This window comes from Pseudopipra pipra, chromosome 2 (genome assembly GCF_036250125.1).
Source record: "Pseudopipra pipra isolate bDixPip1 chromosome 2, bDixPip1.hap1, whole genome shotgun sequence".
In the NCBI taxonomy this organism is placed as follows: Eukaryota; Metazoa; Chordata; class Aves; order Passeriformes; family Pipridae; genus Pseudopipra; species Pseudopipra pipra.
This window is the reverse complement of record NC_087550.1, coordinates 51,316,714-51,334,062: the sequence shown is the minus strand read 5'-3', so window position 1 is coordinate 51,334,062 and position 17,349 is coordinate 51,316,714. Positions and strand designations below refer to the sequence as shown.

The 17,349-nt window shown below is 36.2% G+C and overlaps 1 protein-coding gene across 3 annotated transcripts in view; it reads left to right on the top strand.

The window, feature by feature from the left end:
* Positions 1-17,349, top strand: part of DCLK1 (doublecortin like kinase 1) — a 239,683-nt gene that overhangs the window by 126,573 nt on the left and 95,761 nt on the right. The gene's annotated exons all lie outside the window — the stretch shown is intronic.

Genomic DNA, 17,349 nt, shown 5'->3' with positions numbered 1-17,349 from the left:
AGGTAGTTGACTGCATAGTCTGGATTCACTTGTGTCTCTTATCTAAAAGGTGATGCTGGCAGCAGCCCAGTGTCTCCTCACAGTGCATTCTAGGGCAGTTCTTCCAGCACTGACTCAAGAAGTACTGACAACAGATTTGTCTAAATCCCGTTTTGAAGTACATAGCTGTTTTTTGGAGGTTTCGTGTCAAAGTACAGACATAGCTTGTATCTCCTTAGTCTTTATTTGTCTGACATATCAGCATCTTTTTGAGTAAGCACGATCTTTCTCTAAAAATTTGGTGCTTAAAACCATATTATACTGAGCTTAAAAAAAAAAAAGATAAAAGCTTAAAATCTAGACTGAAAATACAACTTCAACTATTTTTAGTAGTGTTTGCTTTTCTACTAGGTAAAGATTCAGTGAACATTGACTGTTTTTACTGCAGGAGTGAAGAAAAGAGGGAAAATCAGATTCCAGTCTATGTCTCTAATTGCTTTGAAAAGTGTACATCAATTTTACTCTCTCTTTTTTGGGAAGTTTGGTATCAGAGAACTTCTTAGCTGATGTACCAACTGATATACATTTAGTCAACCTCCTCCGAGATTGGAGCAAGAGTTGGAGAATTACAAAAAAAGGAGTTTTAACTTGTTTGCTTAGCAAATGAAATTTGTGTGATTGTAATGTGTCTGTGTGTTTCTTGTAGTTAATCTAAAAACATTACAATAATTAGGAAGTGCTGTCCAACTGTGCAAGTCTTGTAAAGCCTGTCTCTGCTTCCCTGAAAAGCAACATGAAGCAATACTGTGCTAGTCGGTCACTACGTCCCTCCAGTATTTCCATTTCAGACAGATGATGAGAATAACAGTTTAAGTGTTGCAGCTGGAGAAGCAAAGAACAGCAAAATTAAAAAGTGGGAAAGAAAAGGAGAGAGAATAAATACATAAACAATCAGGGTTCTGGGCTTTTGGGAATTACTTCTCAGTGAGGAAGAATGCCCTTGTTTTGTGATCTGGGTTCAGAACTCCTTATACTAGAGGCAAGCAAGAGACAAAGTTTCTGGGATTCGAAAACCTGTTGTGGGATTCATTTTGGCTAACATTAAGTATCAAGAGAGTAGGTACCTGCAACTGAGCCATTCACAGCAGGTTTCTTTCCCAATAAATAAAACTTAGATCTATTGACAAGATAGATGGTAGATGTTTGGTCAACTCAGTTGAAAGTGTATGTTTCGAACAATTCATGTGAATTATTCTCCAGAAATGTCTGGTTTGCTTTTGTAAACACATCTGTATGCCTGATTTAGCTGTTCTTATCTACACTGTATGTCTATAAAGTTGCTGAAAAAAACTTTAAGGATGAGATTAATTCCACCCTATCAGAAATGAAAAGTCAAAAGACTCATCAGTCTGCATTATCTCTAGTCATCTTTCTTTATTCTGCTCCCATGGCTTGTTCTTGCAAGAGTCAAAAATTTAGAAAAGCCAACCTAGAAGTCAGTGAATCAATCTCCCCATGTAAGTGTGGGATTACCATTCCCCATCTCATTTCTGACATGCTTGTCTAACAAACCCCTTTAATGCCTATGATGAGGAGGAATCTGTGGCCTCCGGGGATGTTCTATGCCAGTGGTGAACCCTTCTCACTGTTTTTTGGCTATCTTAGCCCAGATTACCTTGCTATAAATGAAACCCATTGCTACTTTTCTTATCTCCTGTGAATATGGGAAACAGATGATTCCTTTCTCTCTGAAAAGATCTGTGGGCTTCCAAGAGCCTCATCAATTTTCTTTTCTTTGGCTGAACAATTAGTTCAGCTTTTCTTTGCTTTGACTTCAGGCTCAAACCTGTCCTTGAAGAAGGGTGTGTGTTCCTTCTTTATGTCATCTCCCTTCTCTGTTTTATGTCTTTCAGGAAGAGGCATTGCATATCCCTTTAGCAATCAGTTAAAAAAAAGTCAGTTAATTAGGGATCTATCAAAGAGAAAAAACAAGCAGTTGGCACTATACATTGCAGTTTCTTCTCTGCCTTGATGTACAGATGGTTTTCATATTAACACTTTATTGCATGAAATGCAGAAACCATAGGAACTATCCCCATCATAATTCCTAACAATCATCTCCGTATCTGACGCGATCAACAGATACGATAGCCACAGACACTTCCATCAAGAAAACTGCAAATGGGACATGAAGATGCATGTGAGTGAGCATAAAATTAAGAAATAAATACTCCTTGTTTGTCAAGCATCAGTAGTGATGCTATTTTTGTAGCAAGTTTGTGTGGGAAGTGTAAGCACAAAAGCATTATTTTAATGAAGGACACATTGCATCAGCCACCTTGTAAGAAGAAAAATTCCTTATTATAGAGTATGGCAGTGGCTGCTTCAGACATTGTTAGCTTGCAGTTTTGGAAACTTTCCCAAAAATCACGTTTTCTTTAACTGATGACTGTTCAGTTTTCAAAGAGGTCAGAGGATGGTTTTCTATAGCCTTCAGCTGTGTCTTGGCAGAGATTAGGGTCTAAGGGCCATGATCACAAAAATATTTGCAATCCGCTATTATTTAGGCATCTAAATAGGATTTAGCAATATAAATAACTCATGAGATTGGCCATAAATGAGAACATTTCCTTGGCTTATACACATATTTCTTTCTTAGCACTGTAAAATAAGAGAGTTTTTGAGGCTGGTAGTATCAGACTTAAATTTTTTAAAATTTAATTAATTTTTATGTTCAGTTAATGTTGGCTGAGTGCTTTGGAAGCTTAAGAGTTGCACAAACCTAAGTATGGCAGACTTCATCACATACTGAGACGCATCATATATACAAAAGCTGCAGTCTCAGCTGGCCAAAGCCAGTGTCTCTGCCTCCAAGTAGAGTGTAACCAATATAGAATGTCTGGATGTGAAAACAACTGCAGATTGCTTGTCCAAATCACATATTACTGTGATGGAAACAATGATGAGAATTACTCTATTTTAGGGGGAAATTAAGACTGGAATCTTTGAAACCTAATTTCACTTTGACTTTGCTGGCCTGTGTTAGTCCTCTGCTCAGCATCTCTGTGCCAGCAGTGTTACTGCTTCATCTTGCCAGCAGCAGACAACTTGCCAGGAAAATCTGAGTCCTGTGATGTCCACACGCGTGCGTGAGCGCATGGAGGCATGCACACGCATCTGATCCAATAACTGTGGTTAAGGTCAGGAGTATCATGTTTATCCCTGTTAATAACTGTCATGTTACCCTAACTTTCATTAATCTGTCCTTCCTAAAAGAGGGAGGAAGGGGAAATAAGTTATAGTCCTTGTCTACCCTGATTTATAGGACAGAGACTGATGTGTTAAGCAGCTTTTGGCTGAACTTAGGAGTGGAGAGCATGCTGGCTGACTTACTCTGCCCTCGTCAAAAACTCGTGCTTTGGCAATTGGAAAGTAATGGTGGATTCTGGGGACTTTGAGATATAAGTTTGCTTTCAACAGAGGCATAAATATAAAATGTTCCACTGCGGTGTGATACTTTCAAATGTCAACAGCTTCTTGGCCTTGGAGACAGATATTCTATGTATGAAGCAGAAACAAACTAAGGCAGGAGGGACCAGTCCTCTGGCTGTATGTACCATTTAGACTAGTGATTCAGAAAGGGTAGAAGAAAAGAAGTTGTTTTTCTGGTGGATTTGCATCCAATGCCCCCTTTATTTTCCTACTCCAGGACCTCCATTTTCATCTCCACCCTTTCATAGGGCTGCAGACAATTTCAGAGTGCTCTCAGCTCCCTCCCATTTGACACACGACTAGTTGTCCTCATTTCCTTCCTGACAATAATGACATTAATAGGGTCTCTCATTTATCCAGTAGTGTGTGATAGTTTCACAACTTGCGAAAAACTACATCCCCTCACTGAGACCACTCGTATCCAGCTGTGCTGAAAGTACATCCCCTCTTCCCTTGGCCCATGTGCCCATCTCGGCTCAGGCTGCGTGGAAGTACTCGGCCATATGGCAGCGTGTGAGTGACTCACTTGTTTCTGTTGTGTTAAACTTTTAAAAAGTGAATACTGATCTTCAGTAAATACTCATAACAGGCTGTTAGCGTGATCATCAGGTGGCTGTTAATATAATATCATGTGGTGTTCATTAAATAAAATCTGTAGTAACACTTGAGTCAAATGAGCTGTTCATAAGAAAAATGCATTCACAGAACTTCAGGGTTTTTTCTGTGTAGGATTTCTCTTAATATATGCCTTTTTAATAGATGTTCTTGATTACATAAGCCCACTTCTTTATCTGTTGTCTGCAAGCTATTTGCTTTGAATATTCTCTATCGTGTGTCTCATAGGTCTACTTATTTGAAACATTGTTTCTCACCTTTCTGCCTAAGCATCTCTAGCAGGAAAGTTTGATCACTTAAATCATAAATCTTTGCTTCCACCCAGCTGGCAGATTTATAGATACAAATAAGGACATTAGAGCTTTCAAGAAGATTACATATGTACTTTCCAGTCCAGATTTACAGTGAAGTGCATCTCTCTTCTTTCCTTTTCCCCACCTCCTCACCATGCATGCATGTATATTTGCATAGTTATTCCTTTTCATCCACATTGCTGTGAAAAAGTTGTCTATATGTATAACCAGAAAACATCATGATCACTTACAACTTATAAAACAGTCTCTCATTGAAACTAGCCAAACAGTAAGACTGCAATTAATGCTTATTCATTCTGCTCATTGAACCAAATGTTCTTCAATATGTTTTCTGCAGTATTTGCTTTCTCTGTTAAAAATAGCATGAATGAAACGCCATCCAATAAATTAGAACTGGTGGAAATTCCCATTTCATTTGCATAAGGAGGTTTGAGTGTGCATATTTCTTCAATGTTTTTCCACGGTAAGGCTCATTTAGCATATGAAAGTGCTAAAAATTTTGCATTCAAAAATATCAAGGATTTCCTCAATAACATTTGCGTAATAATTAAATTGCATTTATATTGGGAATTTATAATATAAAACTTCAGCTTGTTTCAAACGAAAGAAAAATTGTTATTAAACATCATCCATATTATTATCTTAATGTACAAGGGATTTTAATCATAGCTGGTAATGTTATTAAATAGTAAATAACAGAGTAGACAGAATGTATTTATTGGTTTTGTATAGCTTGATATTTTTACTCTTTCATTTTATTTTTGTGTTGTAACTTCCTGAGTTGAATCTTGCCAGGCAAACATTTAGATTAATCGGGTGGTCCAGGAGAAGATATTTCTTACAAACATTTTAAGCTATTTTCCCAAACTATGAACATCTCAATTGTATATTCAGATGTAGAAAGTGCAATTCCAATGTTTCTGACCAGTTTTACAAACAAACTTTTAGTTCTGGGAAAGAAACACAGAAATTTGATAGACATAACAGGGTAGATCTTGGGACTCAAGCTCTTAGTTTGACTGTCTCATATCTCTTTTTTCATGGAAGTTGATTTATTATACAGCTTTTGAGCCTATTCCACATTTATATAATACTCCATTCTAGATCATAGGTTAGTTTTGAGCTTGTGTATTCAGTCTTATACTCAGAAGATGATAGCTGCCAAAATAGCAGCTTCCTTTAAATTCATTTTAGGAGAGACTTTACATTTTACTTTTCCAGTGATGATGGAAGTAGCAGATAGTGGCTGTATATTATAACCTCCTCCACCAAGTTGTTAAGTAGTTTGGTGACAAGCATAGAGTAGTTTACCATCCGAGATGTTTAGAAATCACCTTTTCCATATGTTTATCTATACTTTTCTTGTCTTGTTAATTAGCTGGTAAAATGGAGCATACAGTGTTAGTAATCTTGACAAGTATGCTTGTCTACAGTTTGTAGATCATTTCCAATGCCGGAAACTGTGAGGATCTGATCAATTTCTGAAACGATGTTCTATTGCAGGAGATCTTTTGGGTGAACAACATAGTCCCATTTTCTCCAGTTGGTATGAGACAGCTTGGAGATGAGTAGTTCTTACAGGATCGGTGCTTTATTATTCAATTTGAGAACCTGAACAAACTATGTTGTCTGCTAAACAGTACTAGGATGTGCCCTGGAGACCTGCCTGTTTGTTGGGTAGGGTGTTGTATCAGAGATTTTATATTGAGATTAGACTCTACTCATCAGCAATAAAATTGGACTGACTTGTTAAATTTACCATTTCAATTTTCTGCTTTCCATTCTAGATACACGCCCTATATCTGGAGTTTTGTCATGTCTTGAGTAAGTGTACACTTTTTTAGTGCCAGAGCTGTCCACAGATTCTCTTATACTGGCAAAATATTTCAAAAAGAGAAAAATTATCAAAATGCAGAGTTCATTAGATTTTAGAAAATAAAAACATTGCAAAGGCATATGAAGAAAATATATTTATCCTTAATACTTATCTTAATACTTAAGACTTTTTTTTTTAAAGTCTTATCAAACACAAACTTTAGTACAACAGCTGAGAGAGAATCAGACACAAGCTGGATAATATTTCAAAGTGATAAAATCAGAAAGTGGAATACATCAGTGATAGGTATTCATGTTTATATACTCGTCCACCTTTAGTGAGATGGTGTGTATACAGACAGAAATATATCAAGTATAAAGGCCAATAGAAGACTTCTGTATAATGGCTGTGTTGTTCTGCACTGCAAAACTGATGGCTCACTATATAGGCTTCAACAGTGGTTCAGTGCTGTTATTTTCAAAATGCAACCTACAGAAATTTCCCACTGAAAACCTCAAGAGTCTTACCTGACAGTTCAGGTTGCTTCTGTGAACAGTCACCTTTGAATAAACTTATTTTCATAGCATAGCTCCCTGCAGGAGAACTGGATGCTAATAATATGCATAAAGTAATATAAGGCTGAGTAATCTTTAGGAAGTCTCATGTTGCCATGGAATTGAATACCCGTAGGTGGTGGGTCATGGAGCTCTGATTTGGGTTCTTTTATTCTTCAGTCAGAGCTTTTAAAATTTTGTTCCAGAGGAATTGTAACACTTTTTTTTTTTCTTTTCCTTTTGGAAGAAAATTTTCTAGGGACTTAAAATTTATTGAAGCAAGAAGGGGGCTAACATGAGATTTCATTCTTTCAACTGAGGAATCTGGGTCAAGGGAAGTTTTTGGAAGATTGCTAATTATTCTTTATAGAGTGGAGAGTGGTTAGAAGACAAACAAATTTAAATTGCTTAGTGTTTCCTGTTACCCTGGAATAGAAAAGAGAATTTTTTTCACAGCTACTTAGAACTGTTAAGATTGTCTACCAAAAAAAGGAAGACAACTTCCAGAGCAAGGCAGTTTCTGATGAGGACACGATGTTCAGGAAGAAAAAAAAATCCTGGAAGAGAACAAATTTGATGAAGCTTTATACAAATTATTTCTGTCTTTAACTTTACGTGCTCTTTCTGTTCTGCAAGCACATACTGACATCTACAGAATAAGTGATTTCAGAAAATAGGACAGACTTATTTTTGCATAGCAGTTGCTCTCTTGCAGGTCTGTAAGATAGGCTATATTGTTTTCTGCTTAGAAAAATGTAAATTGGGAAACCATGGGAAATATACAACAGGGAGCAGAACTTTGGGATCAAATAAATTGCTTGAAATTGTAATTATAAATAGAATTTTTAAATTCATACTTAAGCATTTAATAATAAGGACAAACCTACATAAATAAGATAGAATTGATATTTTTTTCAAATCACTTTGGGGAGGACCTCTCTCCTGAGATTCTAATGGGAGTCTACTGAGATCATAGCTCAGACTAGATGCAGACAGATAGCTGTGTAGTTTTTACCAGTGGGAGACATAGTAAAATATTATGAGATGTGTTAAACTTCCTAGATGCATTTTGCAGATAAAATGCTACTAATGCTAACTGGGAATGTTTATTGATTTAGACATAGTGCTGTTAAGAATAATGATATTACAAAAAAGCCATCTTATAAAGAACATTAGATATTGTAATCATATATTGATTTCATTCATGTTGAATAGAAGATTAAAGAAAACCAAAGCAGTCCAATAATTAAGGGATTTTTTTTATATTAAGGTAGAACAGTTTGAAAATTTGAGATAATTAGTGAAGTTAATTAGACTTAAGAGTTTGGGGACTTGAACACTGGAGGAGATCTGGAGTTTCAACCAGAAAGCAAGCCAAAAGCTGTCTTAGGTTTGCATCTGTCCAAAATATTTTGATAAGGGTCCAAAGTCAACTGGCAGAAAAGGGAAAGCCTAGAAAGAATTGGTTAGCAAAGATGTCTATACCAAAACCTAGGCATGGAAGTATTCACAGTCACATTTGCCAAAATTATGCTGATTTTGAGTAAAGTTTTTAGCCAGATGTGGAGATTAAAAAAAAAAAAAAAGAACAAGAAACGATAACAAACAAAACACCATGAACTGAAGTCATGATACAGTGTAGTAATGACCAATATACTATTTCAATTTTTTGGCCTCTATATTCAGCAAAAATGAAATATGTCATGGGGGAAAAGCCCCCTGTCTAATCAGAATCTTTGGAGAAATGAAAGTTACATTAAATCAATTGCAAAACTCATTATGTACAAGTAAGACCTGTCACTGTTGAGGAAAAAACAAGTTTGTATATACTATTAAGATAGTGACAGAATTCAATGCTCTGCACCTTCCTGTAAAGCAAAAAGCCTGATATTAGTAAAACTGGTCTGTCATTTTTTATTGATCTGATTTTCCACGTTGAATAAAAATAGTCTCCTTGAGTTTTCAGAGAGAACATCAATCTGTGAATAAACTCATGTGTAAACTTCAAAACACTCCTCAGACCAGTCTCAGAAGTATGCTGTGATATACAGAATGAAAGATGGTTTCATGGGTTGTTTCCAACCTAACATGCATTTTCAATCTGCAATTATTTAAACTTTCTCAGAAAAAGAAATGTCACTAGGACTTTACACACCTCAGTAAGCGTTGTGGTATTAGCAGATGTTCTTAGTAAAGCCACATTTTCCCAATATCCCAGTGTTAGCCTATTGCAAGGATGACTCAGCCTGTTTACTTTAGTTTTATCTAAATAATTATAGTAAAATTTAATTGCCTGAACCAGATAGCATTCAAGGAGAACCCATTAATATTAGGGGCAAAAGCTGCTTAGGGATTTTTGAATTAGACATAGTCCTGGAGTCCTTGGCATTTTTTAACTTGGGAGGCTAATTTCTGTGTTTTCTGTTGATAGGTAGAGCAATGTTGCGGTAAGTCTGGAGGTACCACTGTGGAGGTTGAAGAAGCAAAAATGTGGGTGGGCTGGCAATTGTATGTGCCTTTAGATGACAGGTGGGTTTTGTTGCCCATGTTGCAGCACAGTTCATGGTGTGAGGCATGTGTGTCCAGGTGTGAATATTGATTTAACAGCAGCATATAAAAGTGCTTTGCTTTAGTAAGACTGCTGTATTTAATTGTTTGGTGCGTGTGGATTTTTTCTGTAAAAAGTAACTGTTGAGGAGGTCTGTATTGTAGTAAGTTTGAATTTCCAATTTTGTCTTTTTTTCCTGTATAATTTGTAGATTCCTTAGGCCCTGGTTGGTTTGATATTTCTCTTACGTCACAGTTCAGTACTTTTTCTTCTGTGTGTGAAAAATTGCTAAAAACCATTCTAAATCATTAGTATTTTATACTGAACGCATTCTTTTTTTTTTGGGGGGGGGGAAGAAGGGGCTGCCAAGTGCTGTTGTAATTTTAAAAAGCCATTATAATACCGGGTGGTTTTTACTCTTCAGGCAACATCAGTTTATAGTTTTGTTCTTTAAAAATTACTGCCTGCTAACTTTCAGTACTCCTATTACAGGCAGATTTGAGGCACTAATTAGACAAAAATCAGTCTGTAATATTTTGAATTCCTTGAGGTATGTTAAATAACTCTATTTGCTGCAAGAGAGCCAGCGTGTGCCTCTTTAACTTTCTTTAAAACCAAACCTACTGCAGCAGACACTTATATAACAGCTTGCGTTCAAATTGAACAAAGATACGGCTTTTAAAACTCCTCTATTTTCTTCCTCAAAGCTTCAAATTTTTCATCTCCTTTTCCTACTTGTTACAACCAATCTACACCTACTTACATGTCCCTGCCAACCAAAACCAAATGCATACCAGTTACACAGGTTAGAATTTGGAGTAATTGCATTATTTAGAGAAGTGTGTGACTGGCGATTGGTGAATTGGTCTAGAGTTGGATACAGCTTTTCATAGGAAAGTCAGAGGCATGGTGTAAAAAGAGGTGACCCTCTCAACCCCCTGCTGTGATAATAACACTGTTTTAGATGGATGGATGGATGGATGGATGGATGGATGAATGATGTTTGGTAAAGGATAAGATGAGAGGAAAACCTGCAAGAAATGCAAAGTAAACATAGCCATAGTTTCATGGTAAGTATTGTAGGTACATAGGAAGGTAGCACAGAACAGCCAACATTTTTGGCAGGATTTCAAGATGCTTGATATTCTTGCCATGGGAAAATCTGTAATTAGCCTAAAAACTTGCATATTTATTGAGCTATACAAGGTACCAAAAACAGTGACTTCCTGGTAGGCTAAAATAGGCTAATTCTTATTGGCACTGGTCCACATTTTCTGCCTCCAAAACAAGTGTCCTGATATTTTGCATGCAGGAATGCAAGAAACATGAAACTGAAGAAGAAGTAAGAAGGTGCATGTGTCTACAGTCTAGTAAGTAAGGACATGCATCAGGGAGAAAAAGCACTTCCATTCAGCTCATTCCTTCTTAGGATAGTTTGCAGTGTCTGTGTCCACCATCATTTATAAGCAAAAGATATACAGACATTAAACCTTAATTGTCATCTCTTTAATTTAGTGTCCTAATTGCCAGGTAACGTAATGGAGCACCACTGCAGGTGCTCTTGATCACTCATCACCCAGGTGGACCACAATCTTGGAAATCTGTTTTGCATCTGTAAAACCACTTCAAGAGTGAAGGAACCTTAAACTTTGAAAATGACAATCCAGCCCCAGCAAACTTCATCATTACGCAAGTCACAATAGTCATAGCTCCTTAATTACACCAGTATTTTCAATTTTGTGTTTCTAGGTATTTTTTTTCCTGTTGTCAATGAACTTAGACATTTCATATACATTAAGTAAACAGTGATCTTCAGTTAGTATAATGCCTGATTTTTTATTGAAGCTCAGTGGATAGTTACTTATTGAAATGATACTGCTACAGTTGAATGTAGGTAAAGTTTCCTTTTTAAAGCACGTAAATAGTCTCCATTAAATTACAGCCATGTAGCTTTTTGGAGTTTTTGCCTTTGGGGGAGAGTGTTGCCTGCATAGTATAGGGCAGCAGCCTTTTCTCTTCCAGCAAAACAGTAATGTGGGAGATTTCAATAAGTGCTCATGTTCTCATAACTCGTGTTTCAAATTATTGGTTTGAAAACAACTTGTATAGTTTTTGTTGCTGTCCCAGAACATTGACATCCTGTGGGCTTTTTTACTTTATCATTAGAGCATATAAGGACACACCTCCTCCAAGCTCTCAAATGTATGGCAACAGACCAGCTTTCTGTGATGTATAACACTACCTATATCTGTGTTTTCACATTAGCTCTTCAAATACTCTTTATATATTTGAATGAAACAATGAATTTCACATTGAGATTAATGTTCAAGAAAAAATAGAATAGTTCAGTAGGAACATTCCTGCTTTCCTGAGAGATCAACCTTATGAAAAAATGTTTTCTGCTTATATGGCAAGTTTGGAAAAAAAGTCACTTGTGGACATAATTTGATAAAGAATGTCCATGACAAATAAGGTCATGTTAGCATGTTGGCTATGACAGAGATTTCAGATGAGTAGTTTCTCTTCTCAACAGATAACAGGGAAAACTTTTAAATGCATTTCTCTTATAAGCACATAATGGATGCTTTCTGAATGATATTAGAACATAATTCTCCCTTAAATGACCCAGAAATCCCTTAAGAGAACCTACCTTTGTTCTAAACAGTTCCTAATGTTATCTGCACTTCCACAAGTAATCCTGACTTTGGTGGCCAGTTTCCACCATGTTTTCCAGAGCTTTCTTTTCCTGTCCTCCCACACATGTGTGAAATAGACTTCCTGGATTCACCCATAAGACTTCTGCCTCACATCTTTCTTCAGTGATACTACTTACCTTTCTTCTGATTAACCTGATGATGCAGTTAGGTGGATGGGCAATGGAAAGTAATTAGTGCTTACCATGAGGGGAAATTCTGACACAGCAACTGTGCGTACATTGAGAACATGAGAAGTGAGAGGAAAAAAAGATCCTCAGCCCAAAACAAGATTTTTAACAGTTTGAGTGCATTCTTCCTACTGCAGCATACACTTGCTGTGCATTTATCATTAGAAGTAGCATTGCTGTCAAGTCTCCCACTTGGAAAGCGTTTAGATGCCACATATTGTGTGTATTAGAAGTGCCTAACTAGGCAGAATAAGTGCGTGCCATCATTGCTAGTCTAGTTGAAGTTGGCCTCATTTTCTTTAAAGTTGCCTGTGATCTGCAAACCCAGTAATGAAGAAGGAAAAATGAAATTCAATGAAACAATATTATGTATCTCCTGGGTTTTTCAAAGCCACAGAGCACTAATTAAAATCTCAGACTTAAATATCTGATCTTTGGGTGTGTAAAACAATGCATAGGTTAGCTAGAAACCATAACTTCACAGATAAACAGGGGCAAAATAAAAGCATAATTGTCTGGGGACAGTTAAATTGGGTGTTAGAAGAATTCTGTTTAAGTAGATGTTGGTTTATACATCTTAAAACTGTTGCTAATTTTTCCAGTATTTGCATATATTATCTGTGCTGTAAGATGCCAAAAGATTATCAAATGTGGTGAAGCATTTACTGGTGTGCTTTAGGCACAGTGTTGAAGCTGTACTGCCTTAGAATATAACCCCTTGCCCAAGGAAAGTGGTCTCATCTTTGCTGGCTCACCTTGTCACAAGACGGGGGATAATACATGTTGTTTAGAAATATTGGTGAGAAGCCATTGGAGCTACATGCTCAAGAAATTTCATGCTAAAAATTTTTAGCCTGCCTTCTCTATCTTCAAAATTTCTCCAAAGGAATCAATCAGTTCACATGTTTTCCTCTACCCTCATGTTGTAAGCAACTGAGCGGTAATGCGTGGTCTGTGATAGAGAAAGGCAGAAATAGAAATTATGTGTGGAAATAGATAAAATTGGACTATTGTAAGGGCAGAGACAGTATAAGGAAAGAACTAAAAATACCTTCTGGATAGACATATGTGTGTATGCGTACACAAATGGGAATAAGACTTTAATCACCAGTATACAGATTCCATTGTTTAGGAATTTTATTCCTTTAATGATCTATTGATTTGCACTTGCCTTATCAGAACGTCTTTTTGCAGTTAGGTTTTGTTTTGCTTTTTTTAAGATTAGAAGTAATTTGTTTCTTTAGTGTTTGGTATTTGGTAAAATTTTACTATTTCTAAACATCTCTTCATATGAAAAAAATCAAGCAAAGTGTTTCAACTTAAAAAGAAAAGGGAAAAACCTCTCCAAATCTAAACTGGAGAGTATATTTATTTAATATACTGTGCATATATTAAATAAATCAGACCCACAAACATTAGCGAATTCAGACTATGTTTTAATTCATTACTCTTTGGCTCCCCCACTGCTTCAGCATGGCTTTTTCCTCCTTCCTCTGCCGTCCCTCACAGGACAACAATGAGAATATGAGACAGTGAGTCTTCAGGTCTCCTTTCCCTAATGGAACAACCATAGCCTCAGACTATCAGAAGGGAAAATTGGAAAGGAAGTCCTGCTTCTCACTTGATAGCTCAAAGTGAGAGATGCTCAGTGGTGGCTGTACAACATGGCCCACCCAAACGTGAGGGCAGTGGGCAGAAACTATAGAGGAGATGGATCCTCCATGATGCAGGCAGGATCTTCAGAAAGTATCTCTGTAAGGTTTGAAGACTTCTAAAGAAGGCTTTTAATCACATGAAAACACTTCTAGAGGTTTGTATTTTTGCCATACTGTTGTTTTTCTGCATAGCTGTATAAATCAGAGAAAAACTGAACCTCATTAGAGAGAAGTTTTATGGAATCAGTTAGTGTGTGGGAAGTTCCAGTCCTGCTTCCTCTAGTTTCTTTAACCTGACAAATAAACTTTCTTCTAACCTGCTCTAACTTTTTGGGAATCAGTTGAGGACTTATAAGTTGGGTAAGTCAGTCTGAGGACAGACAATAAACATGGAAGATTTCAATCCATAGTTAAAGTGTTCATGAAGATTTATAAGCAACTGGTAAATAACATTTTATAATGGGAGGTGTCAAGCAGCTTCAACTGTAACATTGAACTGAATGTTCAGTTGAAGTGAATTGTAATATTGCACTTAATATAATCTCAGTAATGTGTTTTGCAGTAGAAAAGAGGGCTCATGATGTGGTGTAGGCAACATTATACACATGAGCTGTGAAGAAACAAAAGTTCTTGGCACCAAATATCTTACCTTTTAAATGTGGCAATATGCTAAATATGAGTCACAGAAAAGAATAATTTGGTGTTTCTATGTACATCTCTTGACATGCACTTCAGTAGAAGTACAAAATTTTAAAATTGCTGTTTTATTTTAAAAAATTATCTTAAATAGTGGTACTAATTACCAAAGCAAGAAAAGCATTGCATGTTTTACATTGGGATATCAGTAAAGCATGATGTCTGGATAATGATACAAATGTGCCATCTAGGACTTATCCTGCAGTCATTAGCCTGAGGATTTAAATCCTCACAGAAGTCAGGTGCTTGGAGATGTTTGAACATCTAAATCATCAAAGCAAAATTAGAAAAAAATGCAACACAATAGAATTTATTGAACATCTTTTATGTCAAAGAATTCTGTGAAAATGTTCAAAAAATTTTAATGTGTTGTCAAGACCTAGAAGTATGGTAAAAACAAAGAAAAGAAATACTTGTATTATTAAAATATTTTTGAACTTTTTGGAGGGGGAGAAGTTTTAGATAGCTTGAAACTTTTTTAAGAAAAGGTCATTTTAAAAGCAAGATACATTGAGCTAAATTGCTATAATAACAAGAATAGCACTAGAAAACATGATGCTTGCAGTCTTCTTAACTTGGAAATGTAAAAGGCTAGTCTTACACTGTGACTCCTTATCCAGGACACCACTGTTCTTACAGCTGGCACTGGTGGACTTCCTCTCATTTAATCTTCTCAGATTCTCTATGGTCATTTGCTTGCTATCCAGCTGCAGCCCCAGTGTTACTTGTGTTGTTTCCAGCCCATGAAATGTGATTTCTCAGGGTTTCCTAGTTGTCCATTCCTGGCTGGTTCACCAAGCATTGGCTGCATCTTCTTTTCTTTCACCCTTTTCAGATTTTACATAGTTGATCATGCTTTCCAGAGTAACTTCTTCACCATTAGGTCCTATATTTTCCTCTTCCAGTTTCTCTTCCTACTCTCTTATTACTTCAGCGTATCGTCTCAAAACCAAACCAACCCCCACCTAGTCCTAGGGAAGAGGGGAGGGAGGGGAGAGACAGAATAAGCCTCAAGATGTAGTAAGATGCTGGTAGACAATACTTTTGTTTCTGCCTGAGTTAAGGATATTCTTTAAAACTGTTACTGAGTGAAAGCTTCTGTGTCCTGGAATTTTCTCAGGAATGCAGTTTTAGATCATTTAATTTTAAAATATTAGTGATCTTTGAAACAAAAGTATCCTGTGTTCCTTTCTTTTTACTGACAAAAACTAATTTGTTACAAATGTGAAAATGGAATTATAGGAATATATATTTATATTAATGGGAGAAACTGTTACATTAAAGTCTTTCAATCTTTTCTTTTTTTCTTCTTGTAACTCAAATTATATTGGCCTTTGTTATCTTCTGTGCTTTGACTTTGGTGGTCTAATATGTTTGGAGTGACCACTAGGACTTCCTACTTATGCTGGTGGCGTTGCTTATGGTACAAGCAAACTCACTGTCAAAAAAAGCGGAAACTTGATTACAAGTTTGGGTTTGAGGAGAGTGGTATTTAGGCACTCCTACCCCTTAAATAAGGCTTATTTCCAAATTTCATTTTTCTTGTTCTGTTCAGAGTAAAAAAAAGAAATCAGATCAACATAGTTAAAACAAACCTAAAATTTCATTGCAGAAATTTATGGATAATTTATTTAGGAAAAGATGGGGAAAATAGGAAGTCTTGTTAGGAAGTTTGTGAATGGTCAAATACAATCCAAGAGAAACATCATCAGCTAATATATATTGTCATAATTCCTTCATGATAATTCAATTGAAGTCAAGATGTACAAGCCGAGAATGTGCACTGAAGTGTGCATATTAAACATCTGCTGTTTTTAAAAAAAGTCTAAAAATATTTGGAGGGTGAAATAAACTGTGAAAAGTCTGCTTTCTGTTGTTTCATCTTTTAAGACATTTAGCCCTGTAGATCATATATGTAAAGTGGAAAATAGCTCAAGGCCATTTAATTATGGAAATCATAAAAGCTAGGATATGAGATATAGTATTAAAAGAAGGCTATCTGCTAAACCAATTCTGTCAGTTTTTTTTGGGTACTCAATATGATGTACAGATACAAAATTGATATTTGTACAGAAATTTGAAAGAAATGAGGGAGACAGTTTTGTAGAAGAAGATGGAAAAAATTGGTAGGACTGGATTACTTCTTGGTTTTCTTTTATAGCATGCTTTGAGAATAAATTTTCTTTACTGATGCATATGCTAAAAGAATCCTTTGCTGCAGCCTCTCTGCATTGCTTCCTAGAATTTGAGGACAAAATATATAGCTCTCTTTTTCATGTTGGTGTACTTGAACAACAGTGCAAAATTAGGTTTTTGATCAGGTGAACTTGCAGAAAAAATTTCCCAGCGTAGGGAAACTCAAGCTTCACTAGGATGAGTGCAGGGGTTCTCATTACTATGTGCAACATGGCTCATCTTCAGGTCATGCAGCTGACAGTTTTTGAGGTGAGTCTTACAATGTGAGTCTAGGTCCTGTATCTGATAACAGCTTAAACCAACTGGTTTAATATTCTTTCCATGTAAGATGAAAAAGGGGAAAGCAGATAAGAGTGTCCCTTGTCTCCTTTGTCGCTTAGTTGGTTGTAGAATAAATCCAGATAAGCGAGGCATAAGGCTTTTGCTTTATGTAGGTGTTCTCCGCTTCTATAGTACCAATACAGTAAAATCACCACATATTTTCCCACCCCCTACGTACATAAAGAAAAAATAGCTTATGCTCAAGATGTGGTGATCAGCAGCACACTGCTGTGCTCAAATTCTATTGCTTCCATAGAGATTCATTTTCCATTTCAAATT